Genomic DNA, 18,865 nt, shown 5'->3' on the forward strand with positions numbered 1-18,865 from the left:
TGCTTCTATGAAGGCCATAATAGACGACATCACCAAACAGCTCCATAGTCACATACACAGCAAAGGAGAGATGTTGTTTACACCTAGTGATGTCAGTGGTATTGAGTGACATCACAGCACAGTGCTAAGGCTCCTGGGCCTGGACACAGCAGCGGCTGCAATATCTCAACGGAGAATACGTTTATATATATGTGTGTGTGTGCGCGTATATATATATATATATATATATATATATATATATATATATATATATTTCTCCGCCGAAATCACTTTTAAACCCATTTCCACCTTTTTTTCCCTTCTCTTCCTCTTACTTTTTTTTCACGTTTTTTTACGTTTTTCTCCTTTTCGCCTCTTTTCTGGGCGTATTATTCTTCTTTTTTTTCGTCTAATGCATACCCCATCAGTGCAGCAATGCTTATTCAATACCGCCAGCAGATGGAGACACTGGGGGATAATTTTCTATGGATTTATACTGATTTTTCCTGTCTGAATTTGTCGCACAGAAAGTTGCAGGCCAAATATGTGTGACATTTCTGCGACTTTAGCTTCTAGAGCATTTTTACAACATTATACATAGGTGCTGAATACATAAAAAGCGACTGTTCAGCGACAGACAAGTCGCATCGGCTGAAAGTAGGCCAGAATGTCAGTCCATGTTGGAGCAGGTTTAGATACAGTCTAAAGTATAGATCTCAAAGTCTGTGCACAGAATTTAGCAAGGGCCTCGCACCTTCTGATGCATCAGGTAGGTGCACAATAGCATAGCCTAACCCTCTGTACTTTGGTCTATATTGATGCGGGACATAGACAGCCAGCTGATGACCAATCCATTAGTGCAATGGATGGCTGGAAGCATTTGTCTTTGCCTTTGCAATACCACAGAAGCAATGCATGGTCAATGTACAGCAATGACACACCTGTGTGAACAGCCAGGAGACCCCCCCCCCCCATGTTATGTTACATAGTTACATAGTTAGTACGGTCGAAAAAAGACATATGTCCATCAAGTTCAACCAGGGAATTAAGGGGTAGGGGTGTGGCGCGATATTGGGGAAGGGATGAGATTTTATATTTCTTCATAAGCATTAATCTTATTTTGTCAATTAGGAACATTCAGCACCCACCCGCTATCAAGGCAGCTGCCTATCATGTCATGCCCTACCTGCACAGGTGTGCTGGCTACTCAAATGATCCAATTAAGGAGGCCATTTAGTCAGCAGCAGCAGAAGTCCTGTGCCTGGACGCTCCAACAGCGGCCAGACACAAGCAGAAGCAGAAGCAGCAGAAGCAGCAGCAGCACCACCTTTTGTTTTTTGGCTGCAGCAGCAGCAAGGCCCACAGGGCTGGCTAGCTGGCTAGCCAGCAAGCAGGTAGCAATGAAAGTAGGAATCTTTCTTTTTAACCCTGTAAGGGGGTGGTGCACTGTACCCGAAGATACTGCCATATCGGGTCAATGCATAGGGCGACGGAAGCAAGCTTCGAAATCGGCCCCCGTTCTCAAAAATCCATTTAATATATGGTCCCCAGAAAGGGGACGTATCAGATATTAAACTGATAAGAACAGATACTACACTTGATCTTAGCCAAAAGGCCGAGAAGCGATAACCGTGAAAGGGGCGGGCCCAACAAGGTGCCCTTCATGGGCACTATCACTGCTTGCTGTCAGGGAGGCTGCCAGACAATTTTCCATGCACACTCTGGGCTGGGGGGCAGTCAACCACCAGTACACACAGCAGAACCTAAACCCATACCATTATTGCTAAGCAGCAAGACAGGGGCCCATTGCACTCCCACGGGGCCTTTTTAAATGCAATCCATAACCCGGATTTGCCAGGAACCCTTCTTACTCCTCCTACTTGCATGTGACACTGGGCTTAGGATCTGCATAGGAAACACACACAAGCACACACCTACCTTTGTTGCCTGCAGATGCCTCCTTGGCTGTCCCCAAACGGTATCAAACCAACACCCACGGGAAGCTGTAAGCATAGAGGACATGCCTGCACCCCATTGGACTTACCTGTGTGGGTTAAACCCGGGTTATTTGACAACCTATGGCGGTGATGGTTCTGCTCAGGCAGAGCAGTGCTGATGCTCCTCATAAAGCTGTCGCTGCTGTGAAGGTTCTAGGTGACATCACAAATCCCTATGGTTACATACACAACAAAGCTGGGTTGTTGTTGTTTACACTCTGCAAGGCCTGTGGAAGTGAGTGACATCATAGCACTGTAGTTCTGAGGGTTCTAGATGGATGCAACAATCTCCTGTTGCTTCTATGAAGGCCATAATAGACGACATCACCAAACAGCTCCATAGTCACATACACAGCAAAGGAGAGATGTTGTTTACACCTAGTGATGTCAGTGGTATTGAGTGACATCACAGCACAGTGCTAAGGCTCCTGGGCCTGGACACAGCAGCGGCTGCAATATCTCAACGGAGAATACGTTTATATATATGTGTGTGTGTGCGCGTATATATATATATATATATATATATATATATATATATATATATATATATATATATATTTCTCCGCCGAAATCACTTTTAAACCCATTTCCACCTTTTTTTCCCTTCTCTTCCTCTTACTTTTTTTTCACGTTTTTTTACGTTTTTCTCCTTTTCGCCTCTTTTCTGGGCGTATTATTCTTCTTTTTTTTCGTCTAATGCATACCCCATCAGTGCAGCAATGCTTATTCAATACCGCCAGCAGATGGAGACACTGGGGGATAATTTTCTATGGATTTATACTGATTTTTCCTGTCTGAATTTGTCGCACAGAAAGTTGCAGGCCAAATATGTGTGACATTTCTGCGACTTTAGCTTCTAGAGCATTTTTACAACATTATACATAGGTGCTGAATACATAAAAAGCGACTGTTCAGCGACAGACAAGTCGCATCGGCTGAAAGTAGGCCAGAATGTCAGTCCATGTTGGAGCAGGTTTAGATACAGTCTAAAGTATAGATCTCAAAGTCTGTGCACAGAATTTAGCAAGGGCCTCGCACCTTCTGATGCATCAGGTAGGTGCACAATAGCATAGCCTAACCCTCTGTACTTTGGTCTATATTGATGCGGGACATAGACAGCCAGCTGATGACCAATCCATTAGTGCAATGGATGGCTGGAAGCATTTGTCTTTGCCTTTGCAATACCACAGAAGCAATGCATGGTCAATGTACAGCAATGACACACCTGTGTGAACAGCCAGGAGACCCCCCCCCTCCCCCCCCCCATGTTATGTTACATAGTTACATAGTTAGTACGGTCGAAAAAAGACATATGTCCATCAAGTTCAACCAGGGAATTAAGGGGTAGGGGTGTGGCGCGATATTGGGGAAGGGATGAGATTTTATATTTCTTCATAAGCATTAATCTTATTTTGTCAATTAGGAACATTCAGCACCCACCCGCTATCAAGGCAGCTGCCTATCATGTCATGCCCTACCTGCACAGGTGTGCTGGCTACTCAAATGATCCAATTAAGGAGGCCATTTAGTCAGCAGCAGCAGAAGTCCTGTGCCTGGACGCTCCAACAGCGGCCAGACACAAGCAGAAGCAGAAGCAGCAGAAGCAGCAGCAGCACCACCTTTTGTTTTTTGGCTGCAGCAGCAGCAAGGCCCACAGGGCTGGCTAGCTGGCTAGCCAGCAAGCAGGTAGCAATGAAAGTAGGAATCTTTCTTTTTAACCCTGTAAGGGGGTGGTGCACTGTACCCGAAGATACTGCCATATCGGGTCAATGCATAGGGCGACGGAAGCAAGCTTCGAAATCGGCCCCCGTTCTCAAAAATCCATTTAATATATGGTCCCCAGATAGGGGACGTATCAGATATTAAACTGATAAGAACAGATACTACACTTGATCTTAGCCAAAAGGCCGAGAAGCGATAACCGTGAAAGGGGCGGGCCCAACAAGGTGCCCTTCATGGGCACTATCACTGCTTGCTGTCAGGGAGGCTGCCAGACAATTTTCCATGCACACTCTGGGCTGGGGGGCAGTCAACCACCAGTACACACAGCAGAACCTAAACCCATACCATTATTGCTAAGCAGCAAGACAGGGGCCCATTGCACTCCCACGGGGCCTTTTTAAATGCAATCCATAACCCGGATTTGCCAGGAACCCTTCTTACTCCTCCTACTTGCATGTGACACTGGGCTTAGGATCTGCATAGGAAACACACACACAAGCACACACCTACCTTTGTTGCCTGCAGATGCCTCCTTGGCTGTCCCCAAACGGTATCAAACCAACACCCACGGGAAGCTGTAAGCATAGAGGACATGCCTGCACCCCATTGGACTTACCTGTGTGGGTTAAACCCGGGTTATTTGACAACCTATGGCGGTGATGGTTCTGCTCAGGCAGAGCAGTGCTGATGCTCCTCATAAAGCTGTCGCTGCTGTGAAGGTTCTAGGTGACATCACAAATCCCTATGGTTACATACACAACAAAGCTGGGTTGTTGTTGTTTACACTCTGCAAGGCCTGTGGAAGTGAGTGACATCATAGCACTGTAGTTCTGAGGGTTCTAGATGGATGCAACAATCTCCTGTTGCTTCTATGAAGGCCATAATAGACGACATCACCAAACAGCTCCATAGTCACATACACAGCAAAGGAGAGATGTTGTTTACACCTAGTGATGTCAGTGGTATTGAGTGACATCACAGCACTGTGCTAAGGCTCCTGGGCCTGGACACAGCAGCGGCTGCAATATCTCAACGGAGAATACGTTTATATATATGTGTGTGTGTGCGCGTATATATATATATATATATATATATATATATATATATATATTTCTCCGCCGAAATCACTTTTAAACCCATTTCCACCTTTTTTTCCCTTCTCTTCCTCTTACTTTTTTTTCAAGTTTTTTTACGTTTTTCTCCTTTTCGCCTCTTTTCTGGGCGTATTATTCTTCTTTTTCTTCTTTTTTTTCGTCTAATGCATACCCCATCAGTGCAGCAATGCTTATTCAATACCGCCAGCAGATGGAGACACTGGGGGATAATTTTCTAAGGATTTATACTGATTTTTCCTGTCTGAATTTGTCGCACAGAAAGTTGCAGGCCAAATATGTGTGACATTTCTGCGACTTTAGCTTCTAGAGCATTTTTACAACATTATACATAGGTGCTGAATACATAAAAAGCGACTGTTCAGCGACAGACAAGTCGCATCGGCTGAAAGTAGGCCAGAATGTCAGTCCATGTTGGAGCAGGTTTAGATACAGTCTAAAGTATAGATCTCAAAGTCTGTGCACAGAATTTAGCAAGGGCCTCGCACCTTCTGATGCATCAGGTAGGTGCACAATAGCATAGCCTAACCCTCTGTACTTTGGTCTATATTGATGCGGGACATAGACAGCCAGCTGATGACCAATCCATTAGTGCAATGGATGGCTGGAAGCATTTGTCTTTGCCTTTGCAATACCACAGAAGCAATGCATGGTCAATGTACAGCAATGACACACCTGTGTGAACAGCCAGGAGACCCCCCCCCCCCCCATGTTATGTTACATAGTTACATAGTTAGTACGGTCGAAAAAAGACATATGTCCATCAAGTTCAACCAGGGAATTAAGGGGTAGGGGTGTGGCGCGATATTGGGGAAGGGATGAGATTTTATATTTCTTCATAAGCATTAATCTTATTTTGTCAATTAGGAACATTCAGCACCCACCCGCTATCAAGGCAGCTGCCTATCATGTCATGCCCTACCTGCACAGGTGTGCTGGCTACTCAAATGATCCAATTAAGGAGGCCATTTAGTCAGCAGCAGCAGAAGTCCTGTGCCTGGACGCTCCAACAGCGGCCAGACACAAGCAGAAGCAGAAGCAACAGAAGCAGCAGCAGCACCACCTTTTGTTTTTTGGCTGCAGCAGCAGCAAGGCCCACAGGGCTGGCTAGCTGGCTAGCCAGCAAGCAGGTAGCAATGAAAGTAGGAATCTTTCTTTTTAACCCTGTAAGGGGGTGGTGCACTGTACCCGAAGATACTGCCATATCGGGTCAATGCATAGGGCGACGGAAGCAAGCTTCGAAATCGGCCCCCGTTCTCAAAAATCCATTTAATATATGGTCCCCAGATAGGGGACGTATCAGATATTAAACTGATAAGAACAGATACTACACTTGATCTTAGCCAAAAGGCCGAGAAGCGATAACCGTGAAAGGGGCGGGCCCAACAAGGTGCCCTTCATGGGCACTATCACTGCTTGCTGTCAGGGAGGCTGCCAGACAATTTTCCATGCACACTCTGGGCTGGGGGGCAGTCAACCACCAGTACACACAGCAGAACCTAAACCCATACCATTATTGCTAAGCAGCAAGACAGGGGCCCATTGCACTCCCACGGGGCCTTTTTAAATGCAATCCATAACCCGGATTTGCCAGGAACCCTTCTTACTCCTCCTACTTGCATGTGACACCGGGCTTAGGATCTGCATAGGAAACACACACACAAGCACACACCTACCTTTGTTGCCTGCAGATGCCTCCTTGGCTGTCCCCAAACGGTATCAAACCAACACCCACGGGAAGCTGTAAGCATAGAGGACATGCCTGCACCCCATTGGACTTACCTGTGTGGGTTAAACCCGGGTTATTTGACAACCTATGGCGGTGATGGTTCTGCTCAGGCAGAGCAGTGCTGATGCTCCTCATAAAGCTGTCGCTGCTGTGAAGGTTCTAGGTGACATCACAAATCCCTATGGTTACATACACAACAAAGCTGGGTTGTTGTTGTTTACAGTCTGCAAGGCCTGTGGAAGTGAGTGACATCATAGCACTGTAGTTCTGAGGGTTCTAGATGGATGCAACAATCTCCTGTTGCTTCTATGAAGGCCATAATAGACGACATCACCAAACAGCTCCATAGTCACATACACAGCAAAGGAGAGATGTTGTTTACACCTAGTGATGTCAGTGGTATTGAGTGACATCACAGCACAGTGCTAAGGCTCCTGGGCCTGGACACAGCAGCGGCTGCAATATCTCAACGGAGAATACGTTTATATATATGTGTGTGTGTGCGCGTATATATATATATATATATATATATATATATATATATATATATATTTCTCCGCCGAAATCACTTTTAAACCCATTTCCACCTTTTTTTCCCTTCTCTTCCTCTTACTTTTTTTTCACGTTTTTTTACGTTTTTCTCCTTTTCGCCTCTTTTCTGGGCGTATTATTCTTCTTTTTCTTCTTTTTTTTCGTCTAATGCATACCCCATCAGTGCAGCAATGCTTATTCAATACCGCCAGCAGATGGAGACACTGGGGGATAATTTTCTAAGGATTTATACTGATTTTTCCTGTCTGAATTTGTCGCACAGAAAGTTGCAGGCCAAATATGTGTGACATTTCTGCGACTTTAGCTTCTAGAGCATTTTTACAACATTATACATAGGTGCTGAATACATAAAAAGCGACTGTTCAGCGACAGACAAGTCGCATCGGCTGAAAGTAGGCCAGAATGTCAGTCCATGTTGGAGCAGGTTTAGATACAGTCTAAAGTATAGATCTCAAAGTCTGTGCACAGAATTTAGCAAGGGCCTCGCACCTTCTGATGCATCAGGTAGGTGCACAATAGCATAGCCTAACCCTCTGTACTTTGGTCTATATTGATGCGGGACATAGACAGCCAGCTGATGACCAATCCATTAGTGCAATGGATGGCTGGAAGCATTTGTCTTTGCCTTTGCAATACCACAGAAGCAATGCATGGTCAATGTACAGCAATGACACACCTGTGTGAACAGCCAGGAGACCCCCCCCCCCCCCCCCATGTTATGTTACATAGTTACATAGTTAGTACGGTCGAAAAAAGACATATGTCCATCAAGTTCAACCAGGGAATTAAGGGGTAGGGGTGTGGCGCGATATTGGGGAAGGGATGAGATTTTATATTTCTTTATAAGCATTAATCTTATTTTGTCAATTAGGAACATTCAGCACCCACCCGCTATCAAGGCAGCTGCCTATCATGTCATGCCCTACCTGCACAGGTGTGCTGGCTACTCAAATGATCCAATTAAGGAGGCCATTTAGTCAGCAGCAGCAGAAGTCCTGTGCCTGGACGCTCCAACAGCGGCCAGACACAAGCAGAAGCAGAAGCAGCAGAAGCAGCAGCAGCACCACCTTTTGTTTTTTGGCTGCAGCAGCAGCAAGGCCCACAGGGCTGGCTAGCTGGCTAGCTGGCTAGCCAGCAAGCAGGTAGCAATGAAAGTAGGAATCTTTCTTTTTAACCCTGTAAGGGGGTGGTGCACTGTACCCGAAGATACTGCCATATCGGGTCAATGCATAGGGCGACGGAAGCAAGCTTCGAAATCGGCCCCCGTTCTCAAAAATCCATTTAATATATGGTCCCCAGATAGGGGACGTATCAGATATTAAACTGATAAGAACAGATACTACACTTGATCTTAGCCAAAAGGCCGAGAAGCGATAACCGTGAAAGGGGCGGGCCCAACAAGGTGCCCTTCATGGGCACTATCACTGCTTGCTGTCAGGGAGGCTGCCAGACAATTTTCCATGCACACTCTGGGCTGGGGGGCAGTCAACCACCAGTACACACAGCAGAACCTAAACCCATACCATTATTGCTAAGCAGCAAGACAGGGGCCCATTGCACTCCCACGGGGCCTTTTTAAATGCAATCCATAACCCGGATTTGCCAGGAACCCTTCTTACTCCTCCTACTTGCATGTGACACCGGGCTTAGGATCTGCATAGGAAACACACACACAAGCACACACCTACCTTTGTTGCCTGCAGATGCCTCCTTGGCTGTCCCCAAACGGTATCAAACCAACACCCACGGGAAGCTGTAAGCATAGAGGACATGCCTGCACCCCATTGGACTTACCTGTGTGGGTTAAACCCGGGTTATTTGACAACCTATGGCGGTGATGGTTCTGCTCAGGCAGAGCAGTGCTGATGCTCCTCATAAAGCTGTCGCTGCTGTGAAGGTTCTAGGTGACATCACAAATCCCTATGGTTACATACACAACAAAGCTGGGTTGTTGTTGTTTACACTCTGCAAGGCCTGTGGAAGTGAGTGACATCATAGCACTGTAGTTCTGAGGGTTCTAGATGGATGCAACAATCTCCTGTTGCTTCTATGAAGGCCATAATAGACGACATCACCAAACAGCTCCATAGTCACATACACAGCAAAGGAGAGATGTTGTTTACACCTAGTGATGTCAGTGGTATTGAGTGACATCACAGCACAGTGCTAAGGCTCCTGGGCCTGGACACAGCAGCGGCTGCAATATCTCAACGGAGAATACGTTTATATATATGTGTGTGTGTGCGCGTATATATATATATATATATATATATATATATATATATATATATTTCTCCGCCGAAATCACTTTTAAACCCATTTCCACCTTTTTTTCCCTTCTCTTCCTCTTACTTTTTTTTCACGTTTTTTTACGTTTTTCTCCTTTTCGCCTCTTTTCTGGGCGTATTATTCTTCTTTTTCTTCTTTTTTTTCGTCTAATGCATACCCCATCAGTGCAGCAATGCTTATTCAATACCGCCAGCAGATGGAGACACTGGGGGATAATTTTCTAAGGATTTATACTGATTTTTCCTGTCTGAATTTGTCGCACAGAAAGTTGCAGGCCAAATATGTGTGACATTTCTGCGACTTTAGCTTCTAGAGCATTTTTACAACATTATACATAGGTGCTGAATACATAAAAAGCGACTGTTCAGCGACAGACAAGTCGCATCGGCTGAAAGTAGGCCAGAATGTCAGTCCATGTTGGAGCAGGTTTAGATACAGTCTAAAGTATAGATCTCAAAGTCTGTGCACAGAATTTAGCAAGGGCCTCGCACCTTCTGATGCATCAGGTAGGTGCACAATAGCATAGCCTAACCCTCTGTACTTTGGTCTATATTGATGCGGGACATAGACAGCCAGCTGATGACCAATCCATTAGTGCAATGGATGGCTGGAAGCATTTGTCTTTGCCTTTGCAATACCACAGAAGCAATGCATGGTCAATGTACAGCAATGACACACCTGTGTGAACAGCCAGGAGACCCCCCCCCCCCCCCCATGTTATGTTACATAGTTACATAGTTAGTACGGTCGAAAAAAGACATATGTCCATCAAGTTCAACCAGGGAATTAAGGGGTAGGGGTGTGGCGCGATATTGGGGAAGGGATGAGATTTTATATTTCTTCATAAGCATTAATCTTATTTTGTCAATTAGGAACATTCAGCACCCACCCGCTATCAAGGCAGCTGCCTATCATGTCATGCCCTACCTGCACAGGTGTGCTGGCTACTCAAATGATCCAATTAAGGAGGCCATTTAGTCAGCAGCAGCAGAAGTCCTGTGCCTGGACGCTCCAACAGCGGCCAGACACAAGCAGAAGCAGAAGCAGCAGAAGCAGCAGCAGCACCACCTTTTGTTTTTTGGCTGCAGCAGCAGCAAGGCCAACAGGGCTGGCTAGCTGGCTAGCCAGCAAGCAGGTAGCAATGAAAGTAGGAATCTTTCTTTTTAACCCTGTAAGGGGGTGGTGCACTGTACCCGAAGATACTGCCATATCGGGTCAATGCATAGGGCGACGGAAGCAAGCTTCGAAATCGGCCCCCGTTCTCAAAAATCCATTTAATATATGGTCCCCAGATAGGGGACGTATCAGATATTAAACTGATAAGAACAGATTTTTTTTTTTTTTTTTTCCTCAGTTACAGACTATTGTTCAAGCGATCATCAGGTCACCTACCAAAACTCATCACTTCTAAACAAAGTCTGAAAAAACATCATGCGGAAAAATATCTCAATAAGAAAACTATAAGAGAAGCACAAATTCAAAACCTTGATCAGGATACTTACAACTTTCTCCATTCCTTGTATCTCCAAATCTTTTCAGCCTCTTCCTCTCCCATTCTCTTCTTGTCAAATAGAAAAATAATAAACAACCTTCCAAAAAAAAGTCTCTTCAACTCCCTTGGAGAAATACACACATTTTTAAAAACAAGCAGGTTTCTAGAATCCCATAAAACTTCTTTAAAAACAGAAAATACAATCCAGCTTTCACGTGTGTCCTCTCTCCTGCTAAAATCCTGACCAATAAAAATCTTCTCAAAATTAAAATCAACATATCCCGTGATTGCAGAAAAAAACCTCTGTAGAAGCATAAAAAATTCTCTTGCATAAAAACAGTTCCAAAATAAGTGCACTGTATCCTCCCTGCCTCCACAACCCTCTCTTGGACATTTCTCGCTCACTCTTATTCCTCGTCCATTCAGGAAAGCTCTGGTTGGGAGGCAGCCATGAAAAGTCATCCAGTTTACATCTCTCTGTCTATTGGATAATCCTCTAACATTAAAAAGATTCCAGATCTTCACAGACTGAGCAGTAGTGCAGAATGGTACTTCATATAATCTCTCATTTTTTCTTATTTCATTTTCAATTTTCTTTTTCTCAGGTTTTCCCAGGGAACTCAAACCAAATTGATCACTGAAAGATCTGAGAACCACATAGAAGGTAGGTATAACTTGCGCTATTGGTCTCCTCAGATCCTTCTCACACCAGCCCCATTTGGAAAACAACCATCCTGCCAAATACCTGCTCATGTCTGCCACCCAATTATTGCACTGAGACACTTTATAAATTAAAAGAAAGTAATGAGTCTTTAAAAACAGATTAATATCCGGGAAATTATATCCGCCTTTCTTCACGCTCTTCATCACTTCCTCCCTCTTCATCTTTTCCATCTTTGAACCCCAGAAAAAAATAAACAACTTCCTTGTCATCCTTCTGGTCCATAATTTGCCGGGTGGGAAAACCATTGCAGTATATAATAGTAGTGGCAAAATTACTGCCTTTAAAATCAGAACTTTACCTTTAAGGGACAAGTTTCTCAATTTCCAAAAAGATAATTTCTTCTCTATCTTCTCCTCCAACTTCTCATAACTTTTCCCTCCTTTTAGATTTTTTTCAAAAACAACCCCTAACACTTCAATATCTTCCTTCTCATCCACGCCATCCACCACCACTTTTCCTTGCTTTCCAAAATTACTCAATTGGCACTTCCCCCAATTGACTTTCATACCAGCAATACAACAAAAAATCTTTACATGCAAATTCACTCTATTAAGATCAGCTTGGGAAGTGCAAGTAAAAACCACATCATCCATGTAACTTAAAACCTTCAAATTCCTTCCATTACTTCCCAGGATAAAAACACCACTCACACATTTGTCCTTCTGTACATTTTTGAGCAAGGCCTCAATGACACAAATGAATAAAATTGGGGAGAGTGGGCATCCCTGTCGTACTCCTGATAAAATATTAAAACCCGGCCCCACATGTCCATTGACTAAAATCTGACTTGTTGCCCCATAATAAAAACTTTTAATCACAAACAGTAGCTTCTCAGGAATACCCATATGCTTTAAAACCATAAACAAAAAATCATGAGCAACTCTGTCATAAGCTTTTTCAAAATCAATGGATTCCACAAAAAGTGCATTCTTATTAAAATTACTATAATAAATAGAGTCTCTTAAAACTAATAAATTATCAGTTATTCTCCTATTTGGCACTGCACAAACTTGGTATTCTCCAACAAGGTGCTCAACTATGTCACTCATCCTGTTCGCCACAATCTTTGCAATGATCTTATAATCTGTATTCAATAATGTGATCGGCCTCCAGTTTTTCAAATCTCTTTCATCACCTTTCTTATGTATCAAGGTAATAACTCCTTTCTTCATAGACTCCGCTAAAATACCTGAGTTAAAAACATATTGCACCACCCGTGTAAAATCTTGCTTTAAAATATGCCAAAAAACTGAATAAAACTCAAAGGGGAGGCCATCACAGCCCGGTGTCTTCCCTTTCGCTGTCTTGTCCAGAGCCTGCTTGATCTCCCCTTCACAAACTTCCTCAATTAAAAATGCACTTTTTCCTTCAGGGACATTATTCTCTAAAATATTACAATAATCATTCATCTCCGTCTCACTGGCTCTGCTCTTATTACTAAAAAGTGTTTCATAAAATCTGCCAATCTCCTTCACCATCTCATCACCAACAACTTCCCCTGTAGGAGTTAAAACAGACTTAAAAACACCCCTAGCATTAAAACATTTTTTAAAGAAATATCTTGTACATTGTTCATTTTCCTCCAAATGTTGAACTTTGGATTTAAAAACAATATTTCTACCTCTTTCCAACAACCTGTTCTTCATCTCAATTTTCACCTTCTCAATTTCCTCCTCCACCTCCACACCAACATGTTTAAACTTAAAGAGAGTTTCTAAACGTGAGATAAGCCTTTCATAACCCCTCCTCTTTTCTTGTGCCCTCCTTATGCAAATGAACTTAAAATACTTAGCAAACTCACTTTTTGCCCAATCCCACCAAGCTAAAACATTACTAAAAACAGATTGTTTAGAAGTACAAGATAAAAAAAAATCTTTAAAACCGGCCATTACTTCTTCATCTTCTAATAGACTTACATTTAATTTCCAGAGCCCTCTACCAAAATGAAAGGACTCTGCAATACTTATTTCTGCCGACACCATCTTATGATCTGAGAAAGTTGACATCATTTGATTGCACCGGACCACCTTAATCCCCTCAGAGACAAGAATGTAATCAATCCGGGATTTACAGCGGCCACTATCTGATATATAGGTGTATCTTTCATCAGTGCTAACCATCAGTCCAACATCAGAATAATGTAAGTCTTGAATAATTTGGTTTAAAACATTTGAAGTAATATCAGTTCTAACCTTAGCAGAGCTCTCACGATCATTGACGGATCTAATGCAGTTAAAATCACCAACAATAATAGTACCATCACGACCAGGAATAAAAAGTTTAAGAGACTCTAAAAATAACACACGTGCCTGTTTTTCTGCTGGCGCATATACATTAAAAACTCTCATTCTCTGGCCTAAAAACTGAAAATTTAAAACCATACAACGACCTGGTACTAAAACTTGGCAATTTAAAACTTTAATGTCCCTGTTACACAATAAAATCCCCACACCTTCATTTTTATTCTCTGTGCATGTAGACCAAAAAGACTGCCCTCTCTTCCATTCATCTACATAAGGTGCAGACTTAATTGCACACTCCTGTAAACAAAATATATCTCCCTTCACATTCTCCAAAAAATCAAAAACTGCTGCTCTTCTGATGGTTGTTCCTATACTCCGAACATTAAGAGTAGCCACAACCAATGCCATTAAAAAGGAAAGAAGGCAATCCATTTTCTTAACATCCATTTTAACTAGAAGTTAGTATTCTGACCTTCAACCTTCCTTAGCAGCATCCCATAGCAATCAGGCGACCCCACTTGAGAGTCCCTGTCCATCATTTTCTCACCTCCATACACAGGATCCGTCTGATCCCCTGACCAACTCCCTTTCTTACACCTTTTACTTTTACCTTGAAAGCCTCCATTTGCATCTTCATCTTCATCTTCCCCCTCCTCCTCCTCCTTCTCCTCCTCTTCAGATGTTACATTCTCCTCCCCACTAATCACCCTCTGCCCAGGTGTTAGGGATCTCTCACTCTCATTCTCCTGAAACTCCATCCCCTCCTCCTCCCCCACCACTGGGTTTGGGCATTCAAAATCCTCAATTGTTTCTTCACATGGGGGAACCTCCCTACACACAGTCTCCACACTCTCCACCACTTTCTCTTTTTTCCCTTTACGTGCTTTCTTCTTACTGACCTCAGTAAACTCTTCACCAACACCAGTCTCCTCACAATGCACACCAGTGGAGTCACCCTCCTCCCCTTTTCCAGATTTTTCCTGAGTATTCATGTGCTGCACTGTCACACCTGCTGCACTCCCTTTTACAGAGTTCTCGTCAATCACCTGAGTCACCTCAGCATTCACACCAAAAACACGTGGAAATGGCCTTTCTCCTCTTTCCTCTCTTCTATTTCCTGCTGCGTCAGCATAGCTCATTTTCTTTCTATACCATAAACTGCATCCTCTAGCCAAATGCTCCTCACTACCACAGATATCACACGTTTTCTTCTCAGTACATTCACCCGAGTTGTGACCTGATTTCCCACAATTCCTGCAGCATACTCCTTGCTCAGGGCAAGACTCCTGTACATGTCCATAAGCGTGACAACGTCTACAGTACTGCAACTGTCCTTCATAAAAACAAAAACCTCTTTCTCCTCCAATAGAAAATACCTGTGGTATACTCTTCCTTCCCTCTTCCATTCCTTCGTCCTTTTTAAATTTTACAACAAATTTCCTTTTACAATTAAAGTACCCATGTCTGTTCTTGAGTCTTCCAAGAAATTTAACTTCATCACAATATCGGTACAAAAAATTGGTCACCATCTCATCCGAAACCTTCGGGTTGTACATATGGACTATAACAACCTTAGACATATTCATGAATAATGGCTCCACTTTCACCTTACTCATTATAGCTGGCTCATTCCTCCTCTTCATCACTTCTAAGTCCATGTAGACCCTCTGGCAAACCTCAGAATCATAAAAGGTTATATCGTAAATCCCTTGCCTAGGGAAGTCTTGCATAGCGATTACATGCCATACCTGAAGGTACTGGAGCTTGCGAAGAATCTCCAGCACAACTTGATCCAATCCAATCGTCCCCCGGTGTTCGCCAGGAACGTAAATCCGCACCGTATCCTCGAGTCCTCGAGTCCTCTCTCCGCTCATTTTTGCAGGTTAAGATACCCACTATCGCAACCCAGTAACAATCCAGGGCCCCCCCGCAAAAGAGGGCCCCGATCACCACCCCTTCCGACTCCTACCCTGCCCGGTAAACCGCACAGGATCTTAGCCAAAAGGCCGAGAAGCGATAACCGTGAAAGGGGCGGGCCCAACAAGGTGCCCTTCATGGGCACTATCACTGCTTGCTGTCAGGGAGACTGCCAGACAATTTTCCATGCACACTCTGGGCTGGGGGGCAGTCAACCACCAGTACACACAGCAGAACCTAAACCCATACCATTATTGCTAAGCAGCAAGACAGGGGCCCATTGCACTCCCACGGGGCCTTTTTAAATGCAATCCATAACCCGGACTTGCCAGGAACCCTTCTTACTCCTCCTACTTGCATGTGACACTGGGCTTAGGATCTGCATAGGAAACACACACACAAGCACACACCTACCTTTGTTGCCTGCAGATGCCTCCTTGGCTGTCCCCAAACGGTATCAAACCAACACCCACGGGAAGCTGTAAGCATAGAGGACATGCCTGCACCCCATTGGACTTACCTGTGTGGGTTAAACCCGGGTTATTTGACAACCTATGGCGGTGATGGTTCTGCTCAGGCAGAGCAGTGCTGATGCTCCTCATAAAGCTGTCGCTGCTGTGAAGGTTCTAGGTGACATCACAAATCCCTATGGTTACATACACAACAAAGCTGGGTTGTTGTTGTTTACACTCTGCAAGGCCTGTGGAAGTGAGTGACATCATAGCACTGTAGTTCTGAGGGTTCTAGATGGATGCAACAATCTCCTGTTGCTTCTATGAAGGCCATAATAGACGACATCACCAAACAGCTCCATAGTCACATACACAGCAAAGGAGAGATGTTGTTTACACCTAGTGATGTCAGTGGTATTGAGTGACATCACAGCACAGTGCTAAGGCTCCTGGGCCTGGACACAGCAGCGGCTGCAATATCTCAACGGAGAATACGTTTATATATATGTGTGTGTGTGCGCGTATATATATATATATATATATATATATATATATATATATATTCTCCGCCGAAATCACTTTTAAACCCATTTCCACCTTTTTTTCCCTTCTCTTCCTCTTACTTTTTTTTCACGTTTTTTTACGTTTTTCTCCTTTTCGCCTCTTTTCTGGGCGTATTATTCTTCTTTTTCTTCTTTTTTTTCGTCTAATGCATACCCCATCAGTGCAGCAATGCTTATTCAATACCGCCAGCAGATGGAGACACTGGGGGATAATTTTCTAAGGATTTATACTGATTTTTCCTGTCTGAATTTGTCGCACAGAAAGTTGCAGGCCAAATATGTGTGACATTTCTGCGACTTTAGCTTCTAGAGCATTTTTACAACATTATACATAGGTGCTGAATACATAAAAAGCGACTGTTCAGCGACAGACAAGTCGCATCGGCTGAAAGTAGGCCAGAATGTCAGTCCATGTTGGAGCAGGTTTAGATACAGTCTAAAGTATAGATCTCAAAGTCTGTGCACAGAATTTAGCAAGGGCCTCGCACCTTCTGATGCATCAGGTAGGTGCACAATAGCATAGCCTAACCCTCTGTACTTTGGTCTATATTGATGCGGGACATAGACAGCCAGCTGATGACCAATCCATTAGTGCAATGGATGGCTGGAAGCATTTGTCTTTGCCTTTGCAATACCACAGAAGCAATGCATGGTCAATGTACAGCAATGACACACCTGTGTGAACAGCCAGGAGACCCCCCCCCCCCCCCCATGTTATGTTACATAGTTACATAGTTAGTACGGTCGAAAAAAGACATATGTCCATCAAGTTCAACCAGGGAATTAAGGGGTAGGGGTGTGGCGCGATATTGGGGAAGGGATGAGATTTTATATTTCTTCATAAGCATTAATCTTATTTTGTCAATTAGGAACATTCAGCACCCACCCGCTATCAAGGCAGCTGCCTATCATGTCATGCCCTACCTGCACAGGTGTGCTGGCTACTCAAATGATCCAATTAAGGAGGCCATTTAGTCAGCAGCAGCAGAAGTCCTGTGCCTGGACGCTCCAACAGCGGCCAGACACAAGCAGAAGCAGAAGCAGAAGCAGCAGCAGCACCACCTTTTGTTTTTTGGCTGCAGCAGCAGCAAGGCCCACAGGGCTGGCTAGCTGGCTAGCCAGCAAGCAGGTAGCAATGAAAGTAGGAATCTTTCTTTTTAACCCTGTAAGGGGGTGGTGCACTGTACCCGAAGATACTGCCATATCGGGTCAATGCATAGGGCGACGGAAGCAAGCTTCGAAATCGGCCCCCGTTCTCAAAAATCCATTTAATATATGGTCCCCAGATAGGGGACGTATCAGATATTAAACTGATAAGAACAGATACTACACTTGATCTTAGCCAAAAGGCCGAGAAGCGATAACCGTGAAAGGGGCGGGCCCAACAAGGTGCCCTTCATGGGCACTATCACTGCTTGCTGTCAGGGAGGCTGCCAGACAATTTTCCATGCACACTCTGGGCTGGGGGGCAGTCAACCACCAGTACACACAGCAGAACCTAAACCCATACCATTATTGCTAAGCAGCAAGACAGGGGCCCATTGCACTCCCACGGGGCCTTTTTAAATGCAATCCATAACCCGGACTTGCCAGGAACCCTTCTTACTCCTCCTACTTGCATGTGACACTGGGCTTAGGATCTGCATAGGAAACACACACACAAGCACACACCTACCTTTGTTGCCTGCAGATGCCTCCTTGGCTGTCCCCAAACGGTATCAAACCAACACCCACGGGAAGCTGTAAGCATAGAGGACATGCCTGCACCCCATTGGACTTACCTGTGTGGGTTAAACCCGGGTTATTTGACAACCTATGGCGGTGATGGTTCTGCTCAGGCAGAGCAGTGCTGATGCTCCTCATAAAGCTGTCGCTGCTGTGAAGGTTCTAGGTGACATCACAAATCCCTATGGTTACATACACAACAAAGCTGGGTTGTTGTTGTTTACACTCTGCAAGGCCTGTGGAAGTGAGTGACATCATAGCACTGTAGTTCTGAGGGTTCTAGATGGATGCAACAATCTCCTGTTGCTTCTATGAAGGCCATAATAGACGACATCACCAAACAGCTCCATAGTCACATACACAGCAAAG

At 44.3% G+C, this 18,865-nt stretch overlaps 6 non-coding genes across 6 annotated transcripts; all 6 read right to left on the reverse strand.

Annotated features, from left to right (window-relative positions):
• Positions 1-1,415: 1,415 nt before the first annotated feature.
• Positions 1,416-1,606, reverse strand: LOC130314874 (U2 spliceosomal RNA). Its single transcript, XR_008862490.1, has one exon. It is a non-coding gene; the product is annotated as a U2 spliceosomal RNA (small nuclear RNA).
• A 2,098-nt stretch (positions 1,607-3,704) lies between these two features.
• LOC130314950 (U2 spliceosomal RNA) lies at positions 3,705-3,895 on the reverse strand. The gene has a single exon (XR_008862538.1). It is a non-coding gene; the product is annotated as a U2 spliceosomal RNA (small nuclear RNA).
• A 2,087-nt stretch (positions 3,896-5,982) lies between these two features.
• On the reverse strand, positions 5,983-6,173 carry LOC130314951 (U2 spliceosomal RNA). Its single transcript, XR_008862539.1, has one exon. It is a non-coding gene; the product is annotated as a U2 spliceosomal RNA (small nuclear RNA).
• A 2,102-nt stretch (positions 6,174-8,275) lies between these two features.
• Positions 8,276-8,466, reverse strand: LOC130314952 (U2 spliceosomal RNA). The gene has a single exon (XR_008862540.1). It is a non-coding gene; the product is annotated as a U2 spliceosomal RNA (small nuclear RNA).
• Positions 8,467-10,557: 2,091 nt separating this feature from the next.
• LOC130314907 (U2 spliceosomal RNA) lies at positions 10,558-10,757 on the reverse strand. Its single transcript, XR_008862516.1, has one exon. It is a non-coding gene; the product is annotated as a U2 spliceosomal RNA (small nuclear RNA).
• Positions 10,758-17,942: 7,185 nt separating this feature from the next.
• LOC130314954 (U2 spliceosomal RNA) lies at positions 17,943-18,133 on the reverse strand. Its single transcript, XR_008862541.1, has one exon. It is a non-coding gene; the product is annotated as a U2 spliceosomal RNA (small nuclear RNA).
• Positions 18,134-18,865: the final 732 nt, after the last annotated feature.

This window comes from Hyla sarda, unplaced genomic scaffold (assembly GCF_029499605.1).
Source record: "Hyla sarda isolate aHylSar1 unplaced genomic scaffold, aHylSar1.hap1 scaffold_185, whole genome shotgun sequence".
Lineage (NCBI taxonomy): Eukaryota > Metazoa > Chordata > Amphibia > Anura > Hylidae > Hyla > Hyla sarda.